The sequence below is a fragment of the Vidua macroura genome, chromosome 10, assembly GCF_024509145.1.
Source record: "Vidua macroura isolate BioBank_ID:100142 chromosome 10, ASM2450914v1, whole genome shotgun sequence".
NCBI classification, from domain to species: Eukaryota; Metazoa; Chordata; class Aves; order Passeriformes; family Viduidae; genus Vidua; species Vidua macroura.
This window is the reverse complement of record NC_071580.1, coordinates 21,533,715-21,545,050: the sequence shown is the minus strand read 5'-3', so window position 1 is coordinate 21,545,050 and position 11,336 is coordinate 21,533,715. Positions and strand designations below refer to the sequence as shown.

Here is an 11,336-nt window from a genome sequence, read left to right as displayed (position 1 = left end):
TCGCTAAGGTAGCACAGAATTTAGCAGGTGTGCCACGCAGGAGGATTCGAGTGCCAGCCCCAGAGGGATCTCAGAAATCAGAGGTGGAGCTGTAAGTCCTGTGCAAGAATTCTGGCAGTTTTGGAGACAGGAATGAGGTGTTCAGGAGTTCTTGGCAAGAAAACACCGCCACAAGGGTTGGACACAAACATCCCCATCCTTAATATGTGTAAGGACTGAATCAGAGCAGGGAAAGAAAAGGGGATGGGGCATTAAAGGCTGTGTTGGGAATTGAGGCTTTCTGAATCACAAAGAAATGGGTATAACAAAAAAAAAAAAAAAAAAAAAGAATCCCAAAAAAAACCCTCCTAAAAAGCTGTGCCTGGAGAAGGGGAGCTGCTGGTGGGTGTCCTGCTCCTTCCACCAGGAAAAATCAAATGTTGCTTCACACCTGGGCACACGGAGCTGAGATCCAGCCCCCAGGGCAGGTGGAAGCTTGGAGAAATCATGGAAGATGAAATGGACCACGGGAGTTTTGGGGGAGAAGCCTTGAGGGCACTGCTTTCCCAGCTGGCTCCTACTGAAGGCACTTTAGATGGAAGCTGGATTTTTTAGGGTGGTGGACTTTTCCCCCTGCAGGTGGTTGTTGTCCACAGCCAGAGAAAAAGAAGAGATCCAAATAGCCTAGAAAAAGAGAAATGTTAGACATATAATTTATATTTAACATATATAATAAAACAATATCTATTACATATGACATAATAAATGCTATTTATATTTTAGACGTAGTATATAATAAATGTTACAACATTTATTATATGTAATATATTATGCATAGCGTGAATTATATACAAGATGTATTGTATATTATATCACATATATACATTAAATATATGTATTTTATAGATACAATATAAATGATTATACCACACATGATAAATATGCTATATATAACATTTATTATAAAACACGTCATATAAATATTATTCATGTGTACTATATATATATAAAATTAATTTTTAAATGCTGTCAGGCTCTCTTATTTTTCTCTGACCCTGGTCCATAGAAATATAAAATTTTTTATATATTAAAAATGTATATAGATATAAAGAACCTATATATATATACATATATATATAAATAAAGAACCATCAATATAACATTTTTATATATTAAAAAATATATAGATATAAAGAACCTATATATATATATATTTATAAATAAAGAACCATCATCATAGTTTATAGATTATATATTATAGTTTATAGATTATATATTATAGTTTATATATAATGTAAAAGACATTCCCCACAGGAAGGAGTGGACTACAACTCCCGTCATGCCCCGCGGTGACACACTTCCGGCGCACGGCGGGCGGTGCCCCCGCGGCAATGCTCCGCCCCGCCCCCGCCCCCGCGGGCTGTGGCCACGCGCGGCGGTTCCGCTTCCCCTCCGGCCCCGCCGCCGCCGCCCCGCCGGCTCCCGGTCCCGCCGCCGCCGCCGCCCCGCTCAGCCCCGCTCCGTCCGTCCCTCCGTCCGTCCGCCGAGGCGGCGGCGCCGCCCCACCCGGTGAGTCCGCTCACACCTGCCGGCCGCGCCCCCCCCCCCCCTTTGTGCGGCCCCGGCCGGGCCGGGCCTGCGGCGGGCGCCCCCGGGCCGTGGGTCGCCCCTCGCTCCTTCGCTCGCTGCCCCGCCGCTCCCTCCGGCCCGGCCCCGCTGCCCCCGCCCGCCCCGGCCGCGGCCCCGCCGCTCGGCCCCGCTTCCTGCGGGCCCCGGCGGCCCCGCCTCGGCCTCCGCTGTTGCCGGGAGCGCCGCGCCGGGCGCTGCGGTCCGCGGGCAGCGGGCGAGCCCCGGTGACGGCGGGGGCAGCGCAGCTTGGGTGGCCCCCGCTGGGAGCTGGTGCGGGAAAGCCGCGCTGCGGGCCCCGCGGGCTGTCAGAGCCCGCCGGCCCCGGGTGTTGGCGGGCCCACGTCCGTCCATCGCCGGGAAGAGCTGCTGCTGCTGCTGCTGCTGCTCCGGGGGCTCCGCGCCCGCCGGGTTTTACAGCTGCCTGCGTTTCTGCCTTGTGTCCGCGGTTGATTCTTGTGTTTATCCCCTGAAAGCCAAGCAGGATGGGTTAGAATCACAGAAACGCAGCATGGTTGGTGTTGGAAGGGACCTTAAAGCCCATCCAGTCCCATCCCTGCCATGGGCAGGGACACCTGCACCTTGCAGGCTGCTCCAAGTCCTGTCCAACCTGGCCATGGACACTTCCAGGGATGGAGCAGCCGCAGCTTCTCTGGACGACTGTGCCAGGGCCTCAGCACCCGCACAGGGAATAATTTCTTGCCAATATCTGATCTAAATGTATTCTTAGTAGGTTAATGGCAGTGGGGAGCGAGGAGAATAAGGCTGCATGTAGCCTGGTCCGTGTGGCAAGTGCCCAAAGGCTGATTTTGGAGCAGAGAGTTCATCAGCTGCTTTCGAGGAGCAAGGGTGTGCTTTGCTATAGCCAAAATAAACCAGTTCACGAGCTGCCCTACGGCCAGCGATGTCTGGATATGTAATACAAACATTGCTTTGGAAGTCCTGCAGTTGTAGCAGTGTTAGGTGCAATTCAAACATGTTACATTGTGAAGTTTTCATCGTTTCTGTCTTTCTCAGCTTTTGCCTTTTTTTTTGGTAGTTTTTGAAGCAATGCCTGCTCTAGAGAGTCTAGGATTTGCTTTGCAGTTGGAGTGTCCTCATAATGTGAGTCCTGGGGTGGTATCTCCTTAAAAAAAACTGGGATTAGCTACTTTGTGCTTCAGTTTGTTCATTTTAGAGACAATAGTAATTATATTTTCAGGGATATTGTGGAGGCTGGTTAAGGCATATGTTACCAGGGAACTGGTTGGTCAATACAGACTGAAATGAATTAGAAGGAAAGTAGAAATACAAAAATGCAAAGTCGTTGTTTTATGAACTTTTGAGTAGAATCTTTGAGATAGTAAAAGCACTTTAAACAAAATGCTCTGGCTAATGTATTTTAGAGGCAGGAGAAACCTCGCTCTAAAGTTTACTGGTTGCATATTGCAGTTCTGGAGGGCAGAACAGAAATGCTTGAGGGAGAGTAACTTGGATTTTCTGTGCTAAGTTGCATATGGAATTTGGCTGGTCTTTGTGCAGAGGTGGTTGTTAAAACAAAAATGCCAGGCCGTTAACTGTGGAATATTGGCTCTGTCTGTCTGTTTTGCCCTTTTTATCACCACACAGCTTATTCAGTGCATCTGAGGCTTGTGCTCTGCTGGGCAGCTGCTTGTCAGAGGCAGATTTACTGGGATGAAATTGGTGCTGGGATACAGCTTGGACCTTTGACCAACAGTGGGAGTTTATTCCTGCAGGCACCTGCTCGTGCTCCTCCTCTGGGCTGGATGCTGGGGTAGGTGGGTGGATGCTTCAGCCACGTAAGGCAGCTCCAATCTTGGGCACATTTTAAATTAATACTCTTTTTAAATCCCAAGTTTTAAAACTTGCGTTGTTGTTGGTCAACATTCTGGTTGTGTTTAAAGGGGGAAATTATTCAAGCACCTTTGGTTTCAAAATGACTTCATAATTAAGGGTTTTGGTTGATGCTGCAGGTTTTGTTCTTGTGACAAGAAAAGCTGTAGGGACCCCAGTGTAGGTCTGTGTGTTATTAGTAAGATACTTCTGCTTCAGAGCCCTCCCATCTGTCTTGGGTTGGTTTTGTTTGGGTTTTTCCTCCTTTTATCAGTTTTGTGCGTGAGGAGGTTTCTGTGCTCTGAGGTTTGTGCCAGTGTTTTCTCGTTGCTCACAACACACACAGTTCCTGCCGTGTCTGTGAAGCAGCTCTTTGTTCTGCAAACAAGCCCGAGAGTCACAGAGGCTGCTCCGGATGGCCCGGCCCAGGGACAGCACCAGCAGAGCTCCAAGTCCTGCCTCCCACACCGGGACACAGCTTTGGGAGGGAGCTGGGGCTCCCAGGCACCCGTGGGGAGATGGAAGCAGAGGCCTGGTGATGGGGAGAGCGAGGGGAAGGAGGGGGCAGGAGCAGCCAGGCACCGTGGGTTACATTCATCCTGGTCACTGCTGGCAGCTGGGAAGAGGCAGGAGTAAGGTGCTTGTGGAGCTTTCCCTTCTTTTCCTGGAAGAACGATCAAAGCATTGATCCTGGGGCTGGGATCAATTCAGCAAGGCTGTACCATGCTCCATTTTCAATGTCCATGCAGTTTCCATAAATCTGAATGAAATGTGACTGTCTGGCCCTGGGCTTGGAGGGCACAGTGTCCTCTCGGAGAGGTTTTTGTGCCAGCCCTGGCAGTGCCAGGGACTGAACCTTTGCAGGTGCCTTGAACCTGGTTGCCACTGCCAAGGTTGCTACTTGCCCTCCCAGAGATAACCAGTCAGCTGGGTGCCAGGCTGAGCTGCCAGGCTGGCTCCCAGGAAAGATGAAAGTCCAATTAATGCCGAGCTGGATTGGTGCTGCCTCTTGGCAAGGGCAGTGCCAGGAAGGCACCGTGGAGGAGGCAGCGTCTCCTGCCAGCTCCCAGGAGGAGGTGGGGAAGAGAGGAGTCCAGAGTGCTCACCTGGGGGCAAAGGACGAGAAGCCCTTGGGCAGGGCACTGGTTCATTTTAGCAAGGAAACTCCTCAGTGTTCCCTGGAGGCCTCAGGATTCTTACCGTGCTGTGCTTTCCTGTGTCTTGAGCTTGATAAGACTTTTGAAAGCTCTTATTTGCATTTAAATGCAGGTGGTAGGAGGTAGTAGACACTTTCAGGTGAGAAGAAATGTCCTAGTGACCCACTAGGTATGAAGTGCAAAAGGAGCTCAACGCTTAGTTCCAGGCTTATTTCACTATTCAGGGTTTGTGAGAACTCGGAGCATAATTTGACCTAAAGCTGTTAAAAGTTGTTTCCTTTAAAGGGAAAATACACACTTCAGTGGTTGTATTTTGACCGATGTAGTGGGCAGTGTCTGCAACTGAGAGCTGGAAATGCTGGTTTTGGTTCTTGTTCTCTATCTGACTTGCTGTTTTTTTAAGTGGATCAATCTTAATGTTTTCTCAGCTTCTTTCTATTTTCTCAGCTGGAAATGGGGATTAACCAGGCTTTGAAAATGTCTCACCTGACAGGCAGGGATGTAAGTGTTAAGAAGATGACCTAAAACTGAGTTGCACTTTTTCTGTTGGGATAAATTTTGATTAGATACACTGTGAATTCAGAGTAGGAATTCTTCATGCTCTCTAAATGTTACAGTACATCGAAATGCTCCAAAATTGGTGAGGCAGCTCTTTACCTTCAGGCAAAACAAGTGGATTTTGAAATTCTCAGATGGATATATCTGATTTCTGTTTGTGAATTTGAAAGTGCTTTTAAAAATCTTCACTTCAGTCTCTAATGATGTATTGCTGTTTAAAATTGTTTGAATGAATCCATTTGACTAGGGAAATACAATATTTTTAATACTCACGGAAATACTGGGGGCTTTGTGTAACTGATAGATCATTGTTTCCCAAAAAATCTGAGCCCAGCACTGGTGTTGGTGTAGCCCAAAGCTGAGTGATATTTGCATTTTAGGTCGGGGCTGTTCTCTCAGCTAATTTGCAAAAGTTGGTTTGCATCTTGAAAGGAGTTACTTTGATAAGACAGGTTTAACTATTTTTTAATTCTGTAATTTGATTTGACACAGAAGCAGCTGTGGGAAGGAGCCAGCATATTGGGGCAGTGGTCAGTGTGATTTAAGTGGTGCTCAGTGTTAAGGGAGGGATTTAACATCATGTGAATCAGAGTGAGGGCAGCTGGCAGGTGTAGTAAGGAATGGAAATACACTGAAAAGTTTTTCCAGTTCAACTTCTACTTTTTTTTCCCCCCTAAAGTTTTCTGCTTCCTGTTTAGGTGCTGGATGTTTGACTCAGTGTGTACCCGCTGTCAGCTTTCCCACAGCTTCTTTAAGGAGTAAAATTAGAGTTATCTGATAATGTGGGGTTTATTTTAGAAATCGGATGTTTTCTACTCTATGTTGCATTAGTTTTTCATTTACAGTCATTTTAGAACTGCTTTAGCTAGCAGAGGTATCTCCTGGACAAAAGCAAGAAAAAGCTGCTTCTGGAAGGTGCTTTTTAAAGTCATCTTTGAATATTTAACCCATTTCCTCTTGAAAAAGTCTCCAGTAAAGTGAGAACCTGGAAGAATGACAGTGTCTTTCCCTGAAGCCTGTCTGCAGCAAAAGGCTGTTTAAAGGGATCTGGAGATTTGGGCTCCAGGCAGGACCTGGCTGGGCAGACTCTTGTGGAAGTAGCTCATTGGCAGGGGCTTCAGCTTGTGAATTATCTGCTTTATGGTGAAAAACAACCAGTTGTTTAGTAAATTAGGTTAATGTTTCAAAGTTAGCAACTTTTAAAATTCGAAACCATTACTTAAAAGGTAAACTTGGTATTTTATACTTGTGTTAAATAAACTGAGTGCTCGAGATTTTACCAGGACGTTAAATCCACCTGCTGGCATTAATTTCGACAAAAATACGTGACCATGAATTTGTTACTTGGGGCCACCTGGGCAAGTGGCACCAGCCACAGTTTGGGTTTTGCCATCCCCTGGCCCCAAACCAGTAATTCCAGTCATCCCAAAGTCCCTGCATGTGGGGATCCACAGAGGGAATTGACTGCTGGAAAAGGAATCCCTGATGTTAAACTTGGCTTGGGAATGGTGCTGAGTGATCTGACGCTAATGCTTTGTAACAACCTGGGAGTGTTTCTGGCTTTCTGCTCCTCCTGCCTTTTTCACGTGTTTGCTGAGCTTTTGGGAATGCTGCTTCAGATCAAACACACCAAAATGAACAGGATCTCACAGAATACCGCCATCATTTTCTGTGGTGTAGCAAATAGGTCCCTAATGTTGTTAAATGATTTTTGGCTTTGAAACAGCCTTTTATTTTCAAAGTGTGAAGTGCTAGCTGTCACTACTATAAAAATAAATTATGTGAAATCTTTGATTTGTCAGAGCTGGGGCATTATCACCAAGTGTGAAATATTTTGTGCTTCTACCCCTTAAGTGGAAAAAGCAAAGAGAAGAGTGGAGTCTGGGATTTTCAAAGCTCTTTAGCAGCAAGAACAGTTAATTTTAATCTGATGCCAACGTGCTAAGGCTCTTTGATACCAGTGCCCAAGCTTAGGAAGTAATTCTTTGTGGTAAAGAGAGCCTTGACTGCTGCAGCCAGGAAGTTCAAGCAAGTTCCTCCTCCTGATTTTTGGGATGAGGCTATTTCGCAGTAACCAAAGTATGTGTTGGCTGAGGACTCGTTGCTTTTGTGAAGACTGCTTTTCAGCCCTTTTGGGCCTATTTACAGGGATTTTATATTTTTATATATATATATTTAGAGGGAATTGGTGTTGAGATTTTTAGATGTAGATTATTTTCCCAGGTAGCTGCTGGAAATGAAAAATAAAAATTCAGGAGAGTTCAGTAGAGCTGGTTTGGCTGATTTCTTCACAAGCAGGGCTGTGCGTTTTAATGTGTGATTGTGATGTCTTTTATTTCCTTGTTCATTAAAAATTATTCCATTGTAAAATATCTTACTTCTGAGAGGCATAATTCTCATTCTCCTTGGCTTGTTGTGTGCATGCTGGAAAGTCTTTTTGCAGCATAAGGAAATGTACTCAGTCTTGGTAAACCTGGATGGAGTTTTGCTGTGGAAGAAGTTAAGACTTTTGGTGAACCTATACATCCACATCAATCTGACTAAAACTTGGAACATCTCATATAATAAAGTTTTAGTGCCTTAAAAGAATTAGAATGAAGGGTTAGGGAATAAACTGAAAGAATGAAGGATAAGTGAAAATACTGAGATGAAATGATTTTTAATTCAGTTTAATTCGTGGTAGTGATGACTGTTACTCCTGCAAAACAAAAATTTTATGAACACCATCAGGATTTAAATTACTTTTTTCTCATTCCCTCATTGCTGCTAAGAGATACTTGTCAGACACATGATTGGCACTGAGTTTTATATAACTCGAGTTTTTGTAACACTTTGGGCAGGGCTCCTTGGAGATCTTTCTTGCTCTGGGATTGAGGATCTTTGGCTGTAAGTCTTTGGCAGCACCTTTATGTCTGCTTGTGCTTGGCTGAGAGACTGATGGTGGATGCACTTTACTTCCTCAGCACTTCTGAAGCCCATGGACCAGAGTGAGATGCAGCTTTCTAAATTTAAACACATCTGAACTGGAGAAATCTTTGTTTTGAGTATCTTGGTCAAGATTTGAAGTAAATGTGACTTCATTCCATGCTGCTCTGCTTAACAAGAGTGACCATGTATCCTGCACTACTGAAGCAGCTTTTGCTGCCCAACCCTGAAAGGTTTTGTCAAATAATTTGTCAGTAATCCTCCGCACTTGAGGTCTTTATTGTCCCTTTCTTTTGGTCATGATATTTATTCCTAAATGAGATGAGGATGCCATCAATGCTTTCTTTTGGTTTCTCACTCGCTGCCTCTGCTCTCACACGTACCTGGTTGTAGAATCCTAGGATGGTTTGAGTTGGAAGGGACCTTAAAGCCCATCCAGTCCCACCTCCTGCCACGTGCAGGGACACCTCCCACTGTCCCATGTTGCTCCCATCCCTGTCCAACCTGGCCTTGGACACTTCCAGGGATGGGACAGCCACAGCTGGTAGCTGATGATGGGCCATTTCCCAGTGAGCACAATGGGACAGGCTGGTGGCAAGGGACTGCTCAGACTGATACTCTGTGGGCTCTATCTTTGCTGCCAAGTTTAATAGAGATCTTTATCTCCTGTTTTACTCTATTGAAATGGCTTACTGAAATTTGCTTCCTGTTCTTTTAACAATTGAAAGGACCTGAGAAAATTTTCCTTTAGATGACAAACTCTTGGAAAGCTGACCACTTCTAAAGGTATGGCCTTCTTCCATAGTTACAATAAAATGTATGAAGAGAATAATTTTTTTTAAATTAAAAAATACATGCATTTGGATTTTCATAAACACACAAAGTGTAAGCCTTCCATGCTCATTTGTTGCAGCAAAAGTGTTTTATGCCTTTGTTTCTGTGTTCACCCTTGCTGGTAGCAGGTACTGGTATTGTGAATTAAAAAGAGGAAGATTTGGGAGGCATCAGATTGTTGTGCTGGGTGAAGTGAGTTGCCCCATGTGGTGACTGCAGTGTCATTGTGATGGGTACCAGCTTAGTGGGAGGACTCTGTTAAATGGATTTTTGGAGCTGGGATGTGGCTCAGGATTTGTTTGGGCTGCTGTTTGTATTCTTCTGGCTGAAGGAATGGATTATTAGTGCTGCCTCCCCTCACCTTCCTGTGATGGGGGCTCAGTGAGGCTGGAGGTGAAGGCAGTGCTGTGATGTCTGATGTTTTTTCCATAATTATCATCATGCATCCCTTACAGTGGAATTAGACCCCTCAGATAAGTGCCGTCTCTCTTATTTCTATTAAAATAAATAGCTCTAATTTGGAATTGGGGTGGTGTCTGTGTGAGGACATCATGGACAGACACCTCCGTGTTGTCAATGAATTTGTGTTCTGTGGCTGTCAGACATTGGTCTTGGTGGTCTGTTTTATATGAGCTCAGTCTCACCCTCACAAACATCTTCATTTGCTTTAGAATTGCACAGCTGTTATTGGGGCAAGATAAAAAGGTAGAGCAAGATCTGAGAGCTGCATTCTTTTGGTGTGTAAATGCCTGAGCCTCGTGAAAGTGCATTTTCTGGAGCTTTACTCCTGCTCTGTCATATTTCACTGAAATCTTCTAATTCTGCCTATAGGAATGCCATTCACTGTTTAATGAACAGGCACAGTTACCTATGCTTATGTGTCAAACTCAGAATTTGTACAACAATATAAGTAGGTTTTTCCCAGTCTTTTACAGCTTTCTGAGTGCAATATTATGTTTTGTCAACTGTTTCAATATTATTTTAACTTGGCATCTTCCTTTGGAAGCTCTTCAGCATCCCAGGGTGCTGGTTATCCTGCCTGGTTGTAGTTTTCACAGGCCTTCTGTCTATTCAAGTGGTAACTGTTCTTCATTTTGTATTTTTATTTTTTAAAGTATTTCATTCTTGAGCTGTACAATAAATTTTTGTGGCTGTGGTGCTACTGTATCCTGTATAAACAGCCATGGCTTGTAACTCCCTCAAAGTGTACTAATAATGGTGGGATGTATTAAATCACTTTGAAAATTCAATTTGTTTAACCACTCACAATTGGTGTTTAAAGCATTGTACATTTTTTAAAATATCTATGTTTGGGGCATTTTTATCAGACATTTGATTTGCAAATTGTGAGCAGTGTATGGGGTAGTCATATTAACACAAATCTTGGGGCTTTTCATATTTTTTCCCTACTTACTGGCTCCTGTACTTGTCCTGTAGGCTTGGTAAAAATCAATTTCCACATCAGCATAAGAATTATTTATATATATTGAATTATGATATAGCTTCAATTTTTTTTCTGGCTGTTTAATATATTTTGTTGTGTAGCCTGTGTACAGTTCTAGTTGGTTTGGATTTGGTTTTTCTGGCACTTCAGATAAAAACCTGTTTATGGGCAAGAAGAGGGAGAGAGGTAGTTTTGCAAGGAATTACTTAAAAAAGAAAAATCAGAAAGTTAGTTTAAAAATTCATTCTGGCAGCCAGCATTTTAAGTGGAAATTGTTATTTCCAGTGTCCAAATGAGTGCTCTGGCTCCCTGAAAGGCATACAAGAACATTACCCCAAACTTCAGGGAATTTGCTGCATTAAGCAAATTAAGTGAATGTGTTGCTTATATGTGTGCAAGTAATTTTAAAGCAGAAAATCTGTAAGAGCACGCAAGGAAAACTCTGTCAGTGCCACAACAGGAGCACTGGGGTGTGAACTGCAACGAGTGATTTCCAGAGCACCTCTGCCTTGCTCATTTCCCCCTTTTTTAAGGAAAACATTATTACAGGATTTAGTTTTTCTGTTGAGGAATCCAGGTCTAGTGTTCAGATTTGTATCTGAGTATTCAGGATAATTTGAATTTGTGGCAGCTGTGCTTTGTACTTTTTGTGCTGTTTATTTTGTCTTGAAATAATGGGGAGGGAGTTGCCTGGGGTGCTGTGCGCTGGCTACAGAATTGGTTGGATACCTCATCTAGGTACTTCACCTCTCCTAATAGACTCAAACATGCCAAGAAAAAACAAAATAAGGGATTGTGTCCTTGTATAAAATCTGTAAAACTTCAAACCTCACCAGCGTAAGGAAGATGTGACAGTCCTGACACGCCTGTGCAGATGCTGTGGCACAAGTGTGAGCGTGGTTCCAAGCTCTGAGAGTATTTTGCTAAGATCTGATTTCTTCCTGAGCTGCTGTTGGCAGGGAAATATTGGGGTGATGCTT

The 11,336-nt window shown here is 44.1% G+C and overlaps 1 protein-coding gene across 4 annotated transcripts in view; it reads left to right on the top strand.

Moving 5' to 3' along the window:
• The first annotated feature begins 1,426 nt into the window (after window positions 1–1,426).
• The window catches only part of PAK2 (p21 (RAC1) activated kinase 2), a 42,808-nt gene continuing 32,898 nt past the window's right edge, over window positions 1,427–11,336 (top strand). For 2 of the 4 annotated variants that reach the window (XM_053986935.1, XM_053986939.1), the window contains exon 1: window positions 1,427–1,548. The gene's annotated coding sequence lies outside the window, so the exon portion shown is untranslated. Of the gene's footprint in view, window positions 1,549–2,096; window positions 2,120–4,056; window positions 4,076–11,336 lie in introns of those variants that run through there. The other 2 variants (XM_053986937.1, XM_053986938.1) reach the window with 2 other exon arrangements.